The sequence below is a fragment of the Myotis myotis genome, unplaced genomic scaffold (genome assembly GCF_014108235.1).
Source record: "Myotis myotis isolate mMyoMyo1 unplaced genomic scaffold, mMyoMyo1.p scaffold_m19_p_7, whole genome shotgun sequence".
In the NCBI taxonomy this organism is placed as follows: Eukaryota; Metazoa; Chordata; class Mammalia; order Chiroptera; family Vespertilionidae; genus Myotis; species Myotis myotis.
In genome coordinates, this window is record NW_023416379.1 from 27,885,855 (window position 1) to 27,904,799 (window position 18,945).

Below are 18,945 nucleotides of genomic sequence, written 5' to 3' on the forward strand. Positions count from 1 at the left end.
CCAATCTTAGCTTCATAAGAAACCCTAAAAGTCTGAAACTATTTGTCAAGTGGTAATACACTGAGTACTTATTATGTTTTCGTGGCAGTGTATTGAAATATTTGTAATTTTCATGTTTTATAGTTCCCTGGAATCATTAGCACACTTTCATTTTAGAGGCTGTGCTAAATTCAGCACTAGAGTCAATAGTTTGAGGAAATGAAAGTGAGGGGTGAGATTCATTTTAATAGTTGAGAAACTTGACTGGGAAAATGATCTGTCAGTATTTTTCTGGAACACAACACTCTATGTAATTAGATTGGTGGACTGAAGGGAGATAGAAAGGACAAGATTAGAGATGTTCTTTGGGGAATAATTAACCTCGAGAATGCAGTTAAAACTGTGTGAGCATAAAAACTTGCATAGTCAAATCTCGAGGGAAAAGAAGAAAGACTATAAAAGGATTAAGATCAATGGAAAAGGGCATCTTAACAGAAGTAGAAGGCAAAAGGTAAGCTTTGGAACTAACAGAATTTTATTTTACTAGAATGGAACCATTAAACAATATTTTTGTTGTTGTTAAATTAGGTGTGTTTATAATACATTAATATCTCTTGTACTTTAATTCACTTTGTAAAAAAAATATACTATTTTGTTCATGCCCTCTATTAAATTATGAAACCCTTGAATAGGAAACTGCAACCTTCAGTTATGCCATGAATATAACATTATTTAATACAAAAGATTGAGCAAGAAAATCTGAGGCATTTTTAAACAGATATCATCATAGGTCTATCAACAAAAGAAATATCTCAAACCAGAGGAAGCCTTAATACTAATTTATTTGAGCCAAAATTTTAAGGACATGCCCAGAAATAAGATCTCAGTGGAGAAAGGCAGTTTTGCAGTTCATTTTGCACATTTTGAATCAATAGAGAAAAGGTAAGGATGGTTACTTTCGATGGTAGATTAAGGAGCCAGGAGAAAGCAAAGCAGGTAAATCTCTAAGATGCATTGAAAAGGAAAATGGAGAGATGTATACTTCTTCCACATTGGTGAGCACAACATAGTTAACATTTATCAATTACAGATAACAGATAGAATGTGGCCAACAAGATAACAACACAAAGTTTCTGTCATCCTGTTATATTGCCAGTGGTCTGTTTTCAAAGAGTCTGGAAGATAAAACAGTTGTGACATTTAAAAGGGATGCTTTCTAAGATGCACAAGAATAATATACAGGGCTCATTTAAGGTGCAGATTAACCTTTTACTAAGGAAGCCATAGGCCTGGTATATGACTACCCACCATGCCCATGCCCAGTTAGGAGTTAATGTTCAGACCATCCTGTGTGGTTACTTTCGGTCACTAGGCTTGTCAGGTCTGTGTAGCTCCCTGTTCGTTCATGGATCACAAAGAACTTTATTTTTTGATGTGTAGTTTGCCATATTCAGGACCAAAATTTACTCTTTGCCTACCATCAAATAGGTCACTTACCAAATGTCCATTACAGATCTTGTAAGAAAATACAAGCTTATGCTAGGAGTCCAGGGGCATTTAAGTATCTATACTAATAAAAGGGTAATATGCTAATTAGACAGGGAGACCTTCCGACAAAGCCATGGCAGTGGGGACGAGGCAGAGGTGGTTAGGGGCAATCAGGCCAGGAGGGGAGGGAAGTTGGAGGTGATCAGGCCAGTGCGGGGGGGGGGGGGGGGGGGGATTGAGAGTGAACAGGCCAGAATGAGGGGCAATTAGGAGTGAGCTGGCTGGCACGGGGGCAGTTGGGGGCAATCAGGTTGGCGGGGGGGGGGCAGTTGGGGGAGAGAAGGCTGGCGGGGGGGCAGTTAGGGCAATCTGGCAGGTGAGCGGTTAGAAGCCAGCAGTCCCAGATTGTGGGACCTGTGGGATCGGGCATAAACCAGCAGTCGGACATCCCCCAAGGGGTCCCAGATTGGAGTGGGTGGAGGCCAGGCTGAGGGAAACCCCCCCATGCATGAATTTCGTGCACCGGGCCACCAGTCCTATATAATAAAAGGCTAATATGCAAATTGTCCCCTCGACCAGGAGTTCAACGGGGAGTTCCACCAGGGGGCAGGGCCAGCTGATTAACCACCCACAGCCCCTCCCCCCAGCCAGCCCCACCCCCGATCAGCCCCGATCTGGGCGGGGGGGGATGGGCTGGTCAGCCGCCACTTGTGCACGAATTCAGGCACTGGGCCTCTAGTAACCATATTAATCAACAGAATACAACTGAGAATCCAAAAAACAAACTCATGTATCTCTTGCCAACTGATTTTTTGACAAGGATACCAAAACCAGAACATGGGTAAAGAACAATGTTATTAACAAATGAAGCTAAGACAACTGAATTTCCACATGGACAATGATAAAATTGGACCCTTTCCTCTTACCATATGAAAAACTTACATATAATGGGCCAAAGACCTAACTTTCAGAGGAAAACAAGGGAGTTAACTTTCATGACCTAGGGTTTAGCAATAGATTCTTAAATATGACACCAAAAGCATGAGCAACAAAATGAACAATACATACATTGAATTTTATCAAAATTAAAATAATTGTTTCAAAGCACACCACCAAGAAAGTGAAAAGATCCATAAAGTGGGAAAACATTTTCAAATTAATAGTTAATAAGGGACTAGTACCTAGAATATATGAAGAACAGCTCCAACTCAATAATAAAAAGACAAAGAAAAAACATTTCTTCAAAGAAGATTTACAAATTCCCAATGAATACATGCAAAGATACTCAGCATCATTAGACATGATGGGAATGCAAATCAAAACCACAGTGGAATACCTCTTTATATACACTAGAATTATTGTAATAAAAAAGTTTGATAATAACAGATGTTGGCAAGGATGTGGAGAAATCAGAACCTTTATACACTGCTAGAGTAAATGTAAAATGATGCAGCCACTATGGAAAACAGCCTGGAAGTTCCTTAACTAGTTTAACATAAAGTTCACATATGACATAGCAATGCCACTGTTAGGCAAATACCCAAGAAATGAAAGTATATATCCACATGACTGTTTATAGCAGCATGATTCATAATAGACAAAAGGTTGAAATAACCCAAATGTCTATCAATTCATGAATGGATAAACAAATGTGGTATCCATACACTGCAATATGATTTAGTCATAAAAAAGAAATGGGAATGAAGTAATGATGCATGCTACAACATAAATGGACCTTGAAAACATTAACTAAGTGGAAGAAGATTGTTACTCCCAAATCACATATTATATGCTTCCATTTATATGAAACCTCTCTAAGGGACAGATCTATGGAGACAAGAAATAGTTGGGTGTTGTTTAGGGCTGGGGAATAATGGCTAAAAGTGATAGTAAAAGGCATGGATTTCTTTGTGAGGTGCTGAAAATGTTCTAAAGTTGACTGTGGTGATGGTTGCACGTACTTGTGACTATATTAAAAACTGAACTGTACACTTTAGATGAATTATGTGCTTTATGAATTATGTCAGTAAAGCTGTTATTAAAAAATAGACATTGACCTGAGAAGATATTGTAATATGGTGGGAAAACAACTTTTTTTTTTTTATCTTTTCTCTATGTTTTCCTTATTTCACCCTCCATGCCCTTCTTGAATCCAGATATAGTACAAATATTTTATTAGTATTTGCAAGATATGTGCCCAGAATGAAATCTTCAATAGATATCATGAATCCCTTACAACCTTGTGAGTTTTTTCTCTTTCCACTGGAGAAAGAATCCCATAAACGAGGCCAAGCATTTTCTTTCTCTTCTTTAGAAATTAATGTCAGAGGTTATGTACATTGTAAAGAAACCTTCAGATTTCGGACATGTTTCTTTATTTCATAATATTCAGTGATACTCAGCAGAATAATGGAGTTTAGGAACTTGGAGTCTTCTATCCTACCTCTCTTCTGACCCAGACCATTGAAAAAATAGCTTCTGAGAGTCCCAGGAGGACCTGGACTCCAGAAGCAGTGTAAATCCCTGCCAAATCCAACATTGTTTAGTGGGGCACGGCCCCCACACCTTTTTCTGACATTCTATATAGACTCATGATTTTACTGCACATCGAAATTCAAAAATGTTGCCAAAGAGAATGGGGGATTTTCAAACTAGTGACTCAAGCTGAAAGACAAACATGTGTAATGTTTGTACCCTGTGTTAACTCAAGACACCTCATCTCATGTATGTCCCAGGGAGAAGGGATCTAGTTGTTTTTGTTAGTGTGAATGATATTTTGCACACTGTAGCCAAGTCTGAAAGGCAGGGTGCTAAATGCAGTGACTGAAGCCTTGAAAGAACACAGTATGTTGAACCCCTTAATAGGAAGGCTGAAAACATACATGATGTGTACCCTAGATTACACACAACAGGATGGTCATTTCAGAGGAGCTGTTTTTCATTTTCCTTTAAAACTCTAAAATAAAGCATGCACAAGTCAGGCTTCCAGGAGCATGTTTATTTTTCCAAGGAGACAATTTATCACATTGTTTTGGTATGTGGTTTATTCTAAAATTATTTGCTAAAGATATGTTGCCATTCTATGTTATATTTTGTGGTGGTAGTATAGAGTCAGAATATTTATAGATATGTAATATGAAGTATTCTAGATTTATAATAAAAGGTCCTTTTCTATACTATGCATATCATTGGCTTTATTATTTTTGTCTTCTATCAGATCAATGTGTTCTCTTTTAACTGGAATATACTTTGAATAATGAGGGCCCTAAGGAAAGGTATGACATTACATAATTGTAATGTGTGGAAAGCTAGGTCCTAAATACCACAAGCCAATAAAAAGAATAGATTTCATCTCCTTTCAATATTGAAAATTAGTTTTCTGTTTAAATCTTTTCCTGACAGATAGTAATCGAACAAAGAGTGGCAAAAAAACTGAAGACATTATTTATCTAAAATAGAGAAAGAAGAGGGAAATTCCCTAAGTGGAAATATTTATATTTTAAAAATCAGAATAACATTTTTATAGGTGTTACATTATTCTTATTATGAAGTTAGAATTTCATACTAAGGCATTTGAATTTTATGCTACTTTATGTTTTCCATTAACATTTATTTCTTTCTCATTGATGTTTTTTTTTAAAACGTGGTATGCTTGGAACCTACACAATTCGAACTAAGTTATTTCTCCTAGAAATATTCTAACGCATATGTGACAACCCCTTCCAAAAAAAAAAAAAAAAAAGACACATGTGACACCTACATTTTAAAAACAAAAAAAGGATTTAGACTTAACAGAATCCTGGGAACAGAATTCTGACAACTGTAGTATTTGATTGTGTCTTTAATATTTAGGAATAAAGTTGATAAAAATAGAGCATGGTCACCTTTGCCTATGTCAATAGAAGTGTGAGACATATAAGATGAGTAATCAGATACTGGAGGATCTTGAACATTATGCTAAGCATTTGCTGATATGATCCATAGTTATTAGGGAACTAGGGATGCCTTGAGGAAGGGAATTGCAATATTAAGTGAGAATAACAATACTTTTCTGATCTTAAAATATTCAATATACTACAAATAGTAAATTAGTTAATATTTTAAACAAAATAAATGTAAATATTCTTGTCATTTTACCTAAAGATGCTATTTGTCAAATGGTCCCTTCATTACATTGTTAATTAGTTAACAATGAATCAATTCAGTTAAAGCAATGTGTAAAAAGAATGAACAAATCATGATCTAAACAGAGAGGAGGTTGTGCAGTCAGTGCACAGAGAGATTTATACAGTAAGCAAGTGCATTTAATTTATTTTTATCAGGCATTCATTATTTTAGTGTTTGAGTTATTTCAAAATATTTCAATATAAATCTCAAAGAAATGTTACTCCAAATAAAATTACAGATTACTAACACCAAAAAAATCTCACCTCTTTCTTATGAATTAGCTTCAGTTAATGTCTTTTGACATTTTTCTTCAAGATAATTAATTTTATTTGCTTTTGTTTTTATCTTGTTGTGATGGGTTTTTAATCTAACAATAGAATATGTAGATAATTCACTTGACAAGGTTTTAGCAACATTTATATTTGATGAGCCTTAGTCAGAGGAATATGAAAACAATACTTGTCTAAATTCAACCAGTTATAAACATTAGAATCCAAAATTAGATATTTGTGACAACTTAATTTTTCTGTAGACTCCTACTCATGTTTATGTTCCTATAGTGGCTAACACACAGAGCTATTCATCTGGTAGGTTCTCAGTAAATGTTATAGGATGTAATGAAAATTTGCAGCAAACTAGAAGAAATGTTAAAGGACTGATTAACACAATGTACAACAATAGAGATCTAAAAAAGTCTATATAGCTTAAGTGTGATTTTACAAAAGTCATCACTTAAAAGAGTAGGGAGAAGGATTAAAAATCCTTAGTATAGGTTCTGAGGATGTGTGACTAGAAAATACTGCTACTTTCAAACTTTTTAAAATGTCCAAACATCTGTTGGGTGATATATATATTTCCCACGTTCAAAGGCTGTTAAATTGCATTGTTTACCCATATCTTCAGAATAAAATCACTTCTGTCGTGGTAAACAACCTGCTTACCTATTTATAATGGTCTGGCCCTCTAGCAACTTCAGTGCAAAATTATAGCTAATTTGCCTACAAACGTCAGGTGGTCATAATAATCTGGCCACTCAGTGTATATTTATGGTTTATTGAAAAAATGCAAAAGTCACATGGGGCACAAGTTAATGACCCAAAGAAAAGAAAGTATTGTAACTACGGAATATGAAACAACATAGATGAATCTCAAAAGTATCATGTTAAATACAAAGAGCCAAATATGAAAAATATTAAAACGATATCGTTCCATTTCTATAACATTCTGGCTAAAGCAAATCTGTAAGGCAGAAATCAATGAGTGGTTGCCAGAAACCAAGAATGTTGGAAGAGGACTGACTAAAGAAATAGGAGGAAACTTCTCATGGTGATGAAAATACTTGATATCTTTATTTTGGTGATTGTTATCAGACCTTCACATCTGTCAAAATACACAAAAATGCATTACTAAAAACGGTTAAATTTATTCTATTTAAATTATAACTCAATGGACAATCTTAAGGAGGATAAAAAGCCTGAAGAACACCAGAAAGATGAAGAACGTGGAGAAAAATTACCCTGGTACATTGGCAAGCATGCCTTGGACCTGGGAGAACAATGGCCCACCCACCCACATGACAGGAAACCTTCCAAGAGAGGTCACCCCCATGCAGGGTATCAGAGGCAGTCACGGCATTCATTAAGGACAACTTAGGCCTTCTTCCCTCTAGTCCTCAAGAAGTCTATAATTTCTGTCAAAAGACACAGAATTTCTTATCTTGATAGGAACTATAATTACAACTTATTTATTCCACAAATAGTGAGCACTAAGAAGTGTCAGCCTGTGTTTTGTGCACTGGCATTCCACTGGTAAACAACAAAAGAAAGGCCATTATTCTCAAGGAGCGTAGATGCTGGTCTGGCTATGCTTATGGAAGTGGTGCCAGATAGTGAACTGAACAAGTATATCAATGTAATAGAATGGATATTTTCAAGTTTAAGTCGACCCTCTGGCTATTTGTTTCTACTGTCCAACCTATTTATTTTTTTAAACATATATTTTATTGATTTTTTTACAGAGAGGAAGGGAGAGGGATAGAGAGTTAGAAACATCGATGAGAGAGAAACATCGATCACCAGCCTCCTGCGCACCTCCTACTGGGGATGTGCCTGCAACCGAGGTACATGCCCTTGACCAGAATCGAAACTGGGACCTTTCAGTCCGACACTCTATCCACTGAGCCAAACTGGTTAGGGCTATTCATTTTTTTATTCCCTCCTTTGTGACCTTTTTTTTTATATATATAAACTATCAAATTATTTTCAGTATTGGATCCTAAATCATTGTAGTGAAACTGTGGAGTACTGCCAAGATCACCTTTGTGTCAAGGTATTCATTTCTTCATCTATCAAAACTCTATGAAAGGCTCACACTTGAGTCATTCATCAGGACTTGCCCTCAGCCCGAAGAAGCTGCTTTGCCCAGGTGTCCGCCTTCATCCAGGGGTAGCCAACAGCTAATGACTAGTTGATAGAGAGGGAGAAAGTTTTGTCTTCCCCTGCTTCTTTCAATTTTCTGAGGCACTTTGGTAGTGATGGTAAAGAGGGCTGCTCCTTAGTTCCTGCACCTATGTATCCTAAGGATTGGTATTACTGTAGCATATTAAGTTTTCCCTTCAATGAGCAATGATTTATGCAGTAGTGGTACTATTTTAGAGGTATTTGAGATACACTTTTAACTTATTAATGTCTAATATTAAAACTTAAATCACTTTAACTTTATTTACTCTGCTCTCTTTTTGGATTATTTTGACATTTTAAATGTATTTTAAACCACTTAGGATATTATTAATTTTGTTTTATATTAATATTAATTTAGGTTTATTACATTTGCTCTTTTCAATTATATCTCTTGTACATATCAATGCTTTCATCTATTACCATTTCCATTTTGCCTGAAGAAAATCCTTTTATACTTGCTTTAGCATGTGTATGCTGTTAATATCTTTTCTCAATTGAAATGTATTTATTTCAACAGATTTTTGAAGGGTATTTTCACTGGTTATACATTTCCAGATTGATAGTTATTTTATTTCAACTCTTTGAAGATGTAGTTCCATTTTATGTTAGATGGTACTTATTTATTTTCTTAATTTTTCTTTAGATAAACATCATTCCAAAATCTTTGGTTGATATATTGTTTTGAGTATAGAGACTTATACTTTTGGTCTTTTTTGTCTATTTTATTCGTTGAAATATGGTCTCTGCAGAGTATATTAGGGCTATATTTGAAAAACAACTGTTATTTTTTTTTAATTGCTGTGTTGCTTTCCTTACAATTTTTAAAATGTTTACCTAATGTACTTTTTTTCCTGCTTGTAATTTTTGTTAAAATGTTGAATAGAAATAGTTAACATGGCGTGGAAATTGGAGAAATGCATGTCTTATTTCTGTCCTACAACAAATTCTTCTAAAATTTTATAATTTAATATTATGTTTTATCAACAATTTTCTTGTTACCAAATATCAGGCTAAGAAAGTTCTGGTCTATTAATGTCTTCTAGTGAGTATCATCTTGAAATAATATTGAAATAGATCAAGTAGTTTTTATCTACTGAATTGATTTTGTTTTTCTCAATTAATCTGTTAATTTAATAAATTCTTCAATCTTTTAACAACATCAGAGAAGTTATTGATGTGTGACTCCTTTCTTTGAATACAGTTTTTAAATTTGATTTGTTTAGAATGTTTATAAATATGTTTATGAGTAATATAAGATTGTGATTTTTATGTTATATTCTTACTAGGGGACCTTGAAAGGAACTGTGGGCCACAAGGCTGTGGTGGGCACAGGGGCAGGTCTTGCCTATCCTCCACACCCCCATCCAGCCCCTCCTACTGTGGCCCCTGTCTGCTGGCAGCCCTGCTCCTGCTCCCGCTGCCATGCTCTGACGCGGCTGATGGCACTGAGCAACTGGGGCCAGGGCCAGCAGTGGGTGCGAGAGGGGCTGGTGCCATCAGCTGGTGTGAGCACCAGGCAGGACTGCGGTGCGTGGGAGCAAAGAATTTTCAGTAACCACCAGAGGCTCGCCCTGATGACAACAACCGGTGCCCCACCTTGGTCTGGCGCCCCCACTCACCTGCTCTACCATCTCACTGCAGCAGACACCGCCATGTTCCGCAGTCTGCCGCCTGCTGCTGACGCCTTCTATGTTCCACGCACGCCCCCTGGTGGTCAGCACACATCATAGCGACCTGTTGTTCGGTTATTCCACTGTTCGGCCTATTTGCATATTAGGGTTTTATATATATAGATAGATACTACTCTCATCTGATTTGTCATCAGCATATTACTAACATCATAAAATTATTTGATGGGACTTCTACTTTTATATTTTCCCACTATTTGTGCTGTTCTTAGATAAGAAGTATCTGTTACTTACTGTAGAACTAATTTTAAAGCATCTGAGTATTTACAGCAAGATTCTAAGATGGTTTTATTTTTTTTAATAGTTTTACCCTGTATATGTAATAGTCCCAAATTTAACTGTGAAATTTTGATAAATATATGAAATACAGTAACCACCACCATAATTACATTATAGAAAAATGTCATCGCTTTTTAAAGTTATTTTGCCCTTTTTTGCAGTGAATTCTCTCCCTCCCCTTGCACTTTGGAGACACCCTGCTCTGCTTGCTATCATTGTAAGTTGCTATTTCTAGAATTTGGCACAGACATAATCATTAACAATACAGACACTTTATGTATGAAATAATTCACTTAACATAATGTTTTTGAGATTCAGCCATGTTGTTGCATGTATCAATAGTTTTATTTTTATTTTTTATTGTTGGATAGTATTAAACTTTAGATATATGCCACATTTTTTTTTTTACCCAGTCACCTATTAATTACCATTTGGTTTATTTCTAGGTTTTTACCATTTTGAATAAAAACTTAGGAATTTTAAATCCAAGTCTTTGTGTGAACATGTTTCATTTATATTTTTGTGTTACATTTAGGCCTATGATATATTTTGAAGCAACCATTGAGTGTAGTATGAGGTCAGGTATTGTTTATACTTTACATAGGATAAGCCCATTGCTCCAGCACCATTTGTTGACAAGACTATTTTTTTCTATTGAACTAACTTGGCATGCTTGCTAAAAATCAATTGACCACATCTATTTGAGCCTATTTCTAGACTCTCAGTTCTCTTCTATTGATCTATGTTTCTATGCTTATGCCAATACCATGTTGTCTTGATTAATGGAGCTCTCTAGTAAATCTCGAAATCAAATAGTTGAAGTTCTCCAACTTTATTGTAATTTTTCAAAAGTTTTGTCTATTATAAGACCATTAAGTGTCCATACATATTTATGAACAATTTGGCAATGTATACAAAAAGCCTATTAGAATTTTGATTGAATCTATAGATAAATTTGTGAAAAATTAACATCTTAACTATATTGAATATTCCAACCTATGTAAACGGTATATTTCTCTACTACTTAGATTCAACTTTATATTCTCCCGGGAATATTTTTTTGTTTCAATGTACACAACTTGTGCATATTATGTTAAGTTTATTCCTAAGTTCAGTATGCTTAATGATATTGTGAATAGTTCTTTTCCTATTTCAATTTTGAAAAATTTTTGTTAGTATATATAAATACAAATAAATTCTTAACTATTGATGTGGTCTTTAAAACATATAATTTAGATTTCTTATTACTCTAAAATAATAACTTCATTTCTATAAAATTACAAATTACCAATAATTCTTTTATTTAATCAACCAAAATTTGCTGCAGCAGCCACAGGAAACTGATACATTGCCCTTCTCATCCTTTCTTACCCACATAATATGAAAAATTCAACACATTTTTCAGAAATCAGAATGAGCATCACAGCAGAACGTTCATGAATTATGCAAATAAATGTTAAAGTGTGATAAATCATGCAAATTAAAATCTACATTACTGAAGAGGATATTAGTGAGAGAGAAACAAATTTATCAAATAAAAATATATTTTAAATTTAAGTGGTTTCCAATGATTTTCTATGTAACAATTTAGGAAACATTTAAAGGCATTAATACTTTTATTAAATCCATGTAATTCTAATTTCAAAGGAAATGTTTTAATTTGGAATCTAGTAATTCTTTTACTTGGTATAATTTAATTAATTTTGTATTAATGAATTTTAAGAGTAAGAAGCAAAAATACAAATCTCTTCATTTACACTTAGCTATGAAGTATGTATACATTAAAAATGATGAGTTAGAAATATTTTTTAAAACAATTGCTATCACAAACTTAAATAATATAAGTTGTTTTAAAAACAATTTACATCAGCACTTGTGGGCTAAAATTTATTTGATAATTATATTACATACATTTATAACTCACAAATTATAAATGTAGTATTAAAATATTATTTTAATATATACATAAATAGGTTTACTTATATTATACAATCTAAAAGAAAAGCTAAGAGTTTTCCTCACATAGAATACACAAAGAACATTTTATTTTTAAAGTTTTTTTAAAGTGCCATAAATATATTATAATTAAAACGTGAATATGATTCATTTGTTTATTTAACAAATAGTTATAATTTTTATATTTTTAATGTGACAAGCATTGTTAGATGCTTGGTAAAGACACATTAGTAAACCCAACAGAGCAAGTGCTTGCCATCATTTTGTTTACAGAGCAATGAGTTACAAAATCAAAATAAATAATAATTTTAAAAACTGAATTTACTTCATTGCGAAATAATTTAAAATCAGATTTTAAAAGATATTTCTCTTTCTAATATCATTATAAATTTACTTTATGATAAATGGGATTTTTAATAATTCCTTTACATTGTGTGCATGACAACTAGATTATTAATTGGCCATGCATCTGTCTTTTCTACACTGAGCCCTAGTTCCAACTATCTGGAAATAATTACTTTCAGAGACATGACTTACATTAGCACAAATCAGTATCACTGGGCTGAAATCAAGAGAATGGCTAAAATTCTCTTCCCAAAAATCAGTCCTTTGCCACTTATAGCCTCTGATGGCTGCCATCATTCCTTTGTTTGTGGTCTTTTCTTTTTTTAAAAAAATATGTTTTTATTGATTTCAGAGAAGAAGGTTGAGGGAGAGAGAGAGAGAGAGAAACATCAATGACGAGAGAGAATCATTGATCGGCTGCCTCCTACATGTCTCCCACTGGGGACTGAGCTCACAACCCAGGCATGTGTGTGCCCTTACCCGAATCAAACCCAGGAACCTTCAGCCCACAGGCCAACTCTCTATTCACTTAGCCAAACTGGCTAGGGCTGTTCGTGGTCCTTTCAATCTCTCTTTTATTAAATTGCCTTCTGTGATGCTTAATTTTATGTTTCAACTTGGCTAGACCATGATACCAGATATTTGGTTGAACACATCTGGATGTTACATTGAACATATTATTAAAATGATTTTAAGTTTCTTTAAAGTTCTTTTAAACATTTAAGTCAGTAATTGAGGAAAGCACGTGATCTAACATGTGTGTGGACTTTATTCAAATAGTTCATCAGTTGAACACTTTAAGAAAATTCCCCAAGAAAGAGAGAATTCTGTCAGCAGATTGCCTTCCGATTCCAGCTTCAACATCAACTCTACCTTGGGTCTCTAGCCAGCCAGTCTACTCTGCACATTTTGGAGGATATATATTTGAATAAAATCCTTGATATTCTGGATATCTAGGTAGGTTCTAAATGTATCCCTAGAGAATCAGAGTAAGATAGGCAGAAAAGAAAGAAAGTGTATTAGTCAGGGATAATGTCCCAAGTGAAGATCCTTGACTATGGGGATATATTGTGAGAAATTCATGCTTAGGAGAGATTGTGTGTGCATCATTGTGTGTACATACCTACACCTAGATTTGTACATTCCACAAGCCTAGGCTATATGCTATAGCTTATTGCTACTAGCGTACAAGGATGTACAGCATGTTACTGTACAAAGCAACAAGAGATCAAGCACAAGAGAAAATGATGCAATCAAGAGATGCTGTAAAACATGAGATGCAGGAGGCTGCTGCCAGCTAGCATGGCATACTGTTTACTAGCAAACTTTTTTTAAATGAAAAGAAAAAGTTCATTCTACGATAAAAAGTATAGTATAGTAAAAACATAAGCCAGTAATATAATTGCTTATTATCATTATAAGTATTATGTTTTGTATGAAATTGTATGCACTATACTTCTATAATGATTGGCAGAATGGGCTTGTTTACATCAGCAGCGTCACAAAAATGTGAGTAATGCTTTGCATTGTGATGTTATGAAAGCTATCGTGTCACTAGAACATAAGAATTTTTCAGCTCCATCATAAAACTCTGGGACTACCATCATATATGCAGTCCGACGCTGACCAAAATGAGATATGTGGCACACGACTTTAACTGTAAAATGCTTTTTCTCTCCTGCGAGGTATCTTAGCTTCTAGGGATCAGCACTTGGATATCTTTTGGGGAGCCATTATTCAGCCTACCACAGATAGACTTAAAATAGCTAACTCTTTAAAAAAACTGTAATAATATTTGTGTCAATCTTAAGGAGAGACTGAAGACTGTCTCATTAGTTCGGCATAAGATATATTTAAACTATAACAGAACACCTAATAATCTAGTGTTCAATCTTTTAGGGCGACTGATATACATGAAAATCTCATGATAACTTTAAATATTTCACTTGCTTTTTAAGATATTCAGAAAAATGATAATATGAAATACAAAAAGATAGATATCTTTTAAATTATATATTAAAACATTAGCAATTATGGATATAAACTTTTACTTGCTACATCTTATATTCCATAATTATTTAAAATATTTAAATTTTAATTAGGAGCCTGGCCACATAGCTCAGTTGGTTTGAGCATCGTCCTGATACACCAAGTTGCAGGTTTGATTCGCAGTCAGGGTACATACAAGAATCAACCAATGAACCCTACCTGGTTTGGCTCAGTGGATTGAGTGTCGGCCTATGGACTGAAGGTTCCTGGCTTCAATTCCGGTCAAGGGCACATGCCTGGGTTACAGGCTCACTCCATAATAGGGGGTGTGCAGGAGGCAGCCCATCAATGACTCTCTCTCATCACTGATGTTTCTATCTCTCTCTCCCTCTCCCTTCCTCTCTGAAATCAATCAAAATATATTTTCAAAAAAGAATCAACCAATGAATGCATAGATACATGGTACAAAAAAATCAATGTTGTTTTCTCTCTCCTTCCCTCTCTCAAATCAATAAATAAATAAAATTAAAAAAAATAATTAGGTGGAACTAAACAATTAAATCAGATGCACTGTATAACAAATTTTACAAAATGCATTAACACACACACATGGATTTCTCTTAAAAAAATACACATTTTTGAATAAAAGAAATTTAAGACTTCACAGACAAAAAAATGGCTAAGTGTAGTGGGTTAGTTGATGACAATGAATGAAACAATCATCCTGATGACAAGATATGAGTGGAGAAAGGATTTCTTGGAAAGGCAAATAAAGTAGGTAAACTACACATATGTCATTCTTCACTTATTTCCTTGAGAAGTTATTCCCTTCCCAGCCTGGTCACCAATAGTTTTTTTTTTTTTTTACATTTTTATTGATATCAGAGAGGAAGGGAGAGGGAGAGAGAGAGAGAAACATCAATGATGAGAGAGAATCATTGATTGGCTGCCTCCTGCATGCCCCACACTGGGGATCGAGCCCACAACCTGGGCATGTGCCCAACCAGGAATTGAACCATGACCTCATGGTTCATAGGCCAACTCTCAACCATCAATAGTTTTAAAAGAACAAAAGGACAATGTGAAGGCGAATGTTTAAGTCTTACTCATTTTTTAAAACTGCCATTTCTGTTAATAAAAGTATTAACACTTGAATAAAAGTAGCTATTTTGCATTTTGTGCATGCCTAATGTTCTGCAATAATCATTTCATCTAAAGACAGATTAAATATTTTAATAATGTGATGTTCTCTAGATTCAGAACTTTATTAAATATTCTATTAATAATTAAGTCAGGTGTTCTTTAATGCATTTATCTTCTTTTTATGTGGTCAAGTAACATTATGCTGTATTTCAAATCCTTATTATTTATAAAATATAAGTGCAATAAAAATTAGTTAGCTATAAATCAGTTATTGCTGTGGTTCTTTATTTCCTAAGAACTGTATTTTTTGTTTTGTTTTTCTGTTTCTTTGATTTACTGGTTTTTAGTTTTCAAAAGCCTGGAAAATTATTGTTAAATCATTTAATCGTTTATATACTTTATAGGCTTTATAAAAGGTTTTTGCAGGGTTCTGTAAAAGGAGGGGTGAGGGGGGTTGATAGCTCTGAAGTCGGTTTCATTTGCTTTTTGTAGTTCTAGGCAAACATTTAAAAATGAATCTTAACCAAACAAATTGTAATATTTATAACTTTTGCTGAACAAAAGGAAAACATAATAGAATGTGTTATGTACCATTATTTGAATATTCTAAAAAGCAAAGCAAAGAGGTTTCCATGCAGAATTAATTAATAACACTATTGTAACAAAAAGTCAATTTACTCCTTCAACCGTAGCATATTTCTGTCAAGCTTCTTACTCAGTCCCATAAAAGATTATGGGGAAGATGAGACAACAATGATAAGCTTATTCATTACCTCTGAAAAGCTGATCTAAGTAAAACAGATATCTAGATCAAATAATACAATGGATTCACTATATTATACTCTTGTGATTTATGAGGAAAATTCCCCTAAATGTTTTTGTATTAACATTTAAAATTGTTATGCTTAATATTGAATATGGAACTTGTATTTTTATTAGGTTTCAGATTTAAAAAGCAATATTGAGAGCTCAATTTAAATTGATATCTGGCCGCCAGCCTGATGCAACTTCTAAATTTGAACCAAAATGCCTACAAAAACAAAAAGAGATGTGGGCTCTTGCATAACTACCCCAAACAAAGGCTGCCAGAGCCCATCACCAGAATAGGGTCAGATTATTCCGGTAGCTTTAAATTCCAGGAGGTTAAATTCTGTGATACAAAGTGTGACTTACTCATGGATTTCCAGGTGAAACAAAATAGACCTGTGATCCAGAAAGAAGACAAAAGGTATTCAATCCATTCTACCTTGCGTTTGCCTTTGGTTCAAAGACTTTCAGTCTTTTACAACCAAACCCTGGCCATTCATCCCCACTTTTTACCTACATACGCACATGTGGTGAAAGGTAAGTATTCATTCACTCTTCCTCCTTCCATTAAAAACCCACACAAAAACCTTTCAGAAATAATTGGACACAAAGAAACAGATTGGGAGAAAGCTGAAATGACTGATATGATTCAGGTTTCCAGATACCCTTAATTTAGAATGGTAACTGGAAATGAAGGTAAAGGAAAACCCCCAACAGTGAATAATAAACATAAACTGATTTAATGCTGTTATAAGATCTAAAGTGGGATAGGGCTACTCATATTAATATTCTGTTTTTTTGTTGTTAAAGGAAGGATATGTAACAGCAATAAGGAGGACTAATAAGTAGAATCAATGTAAGCCAATATTTGCTTGGAAAATTTGCAGTTAAGATAAAACTCTTCCTTTTTCAAGAATGAATAAATAGCAAAGAACAACAATAACATAAATTTACTTTTAGAATTAATACTGTCCTATTATGAATTTAAAAAATAAACTAGAACAAGAAAACCTGTCATGAATAGTAAGATAGGTGAAAAAAGTAAGAATGCAAAACACTAAATTGTGAAACAATTAAAATCAGCCTCATAAAGTTAGAGTTGACATAGTGGTATATTAAATTATTATAAAATGATATTTAATGTCATTCAAAATGCAGATAAAAAGGATGAGTGAAAACAATGAAAGTAAAATTAAACATATCAAAAGGAGATCCCTGATGCTTAAAGAAATTATTTTTTTCTTACTGAGAAGGAAAATAAAACTGCATATGCCAGGAAAAAAATAAAGAAACATAAAATAAAATATTCTAAGCTTTAGAAGAGACATCACTAATTATATTTCAGATTTTTAGATACTGTCATGACATTTCATAAGAATGCAAGCTTTATTTCAGTTAGGAAGGAACAATATTTTTTAAAGCAACATATTTTAAGCAAAACTAATGAAAGATATTCAGGTTGCTTACCCAAACCAAAAGTTTATCCTATATAATAACAGGCTAATATGCAAATAGACTGAACAGCGGAACAACTGAACAACTGGTTGCTATGATGTGCACTGACCACCAGGAGGTGCGTGTGGAACATGGCGGGCGTCAGCCGCAGTGGGATGGTGGAGCAGGTGAGCGGGGGTGCCAGACCAAGGCGGGGCGCCGGTCGCTGTCATCGGGAAGAGCCTCTTGTAGTTACTAAAAAGTCTTTGCTCCCACACGCTGTGATCCTATCCAGTGTTCACACCTGCTGCTGGCACCAGCCCCGCTCGCACCCGTAGCTGGTGTTAGAGCCACCACTTGCACCCACTGCCGGTGCCCAGCACTAGCCTCAAAAGCTCAGCACTGTCAGGGGGTGCAAGTGGTGGTTGCTAGCCCTGATTGCGCCTGAGGGCTCTCCACCTCCCCCTGCTCCTGAGGAGCGATCAGGGCAGCAGCCACCACTCACACCCACTGATGGTGCCGGTCTTGTTCACACCCACTTCTGGCTCGAGCCCCAATTGCTCCACACTGTCAGTGGGTGCAAGCGGGGCTGGCACTGTCAGTGTGTGGGAGTGGCAGTGGCAAGAGCGGGGCTGCCAGCAGACAGGGGACCAGGGGCTGCAGCAGAAGGGGCCAGGTGGGGGCATGGAGGGTGGGCCGAGCCCCACCCTTGTGCCCACCATTGCCTTATGGCCCACAGTTCCTTTCAAGGTGCACGGATTCGTGCACTGTGCCCTAGTATTTTAATATTAAGAAAGAAATCAAAATTGCCTGAGATTGGAAGAAAGGTACCAGCAGAGGATAAAAAGCAGACTGGCCTTAAACTTGTTATCTTAAAGCTGAAAATTAAGAATTGCTCAAACAATGTTAATAGGGAAATTGGGATTCTAGAATTGTATATTTAATCAAATTGTTAGTCTTCTATAGCAACAACATAAAAAGGCATAGACTTGCCCATTATGGAGAACAACAATAAAAAAAAAAATTTATACATGAAGATAAATATTTCAGCATAATATAAAGTGGCTTGTGATAAATACAGATGCTATTTACTTTCAGGTTTAAATTAAATGTGAAACAATATCTCTAAAACTAAATAAATATACCAAAATAGTTTTTGAAATGAAAATTTTATAGACCAGAAAACATTAAAATAATAATAATCCATGTGG

The 18,945-nt window shown here is 34.8% G+C and overlaps 1 long non-coding RNA gene across 1 annotated transcript; it reads left to right on the forward strand.

Annotated features, from left to right (window-relative positions):
* Positions 1-381: 381 nt before the first annotated feature.
* On the forward strand, positions 382-17,849 carry LOC118660711. The gene is made up of 3 exons (XR_004969016.1): positions 382-490; positions 10,222-10,277; positions 17,800-17,849. It is a non-coding gene; the product is annotated as an uncharacterized LOC118660711 (long non-coding RNA).
* Positions 17,850-18,945: the final 1,096 nt, after the last annotated feature.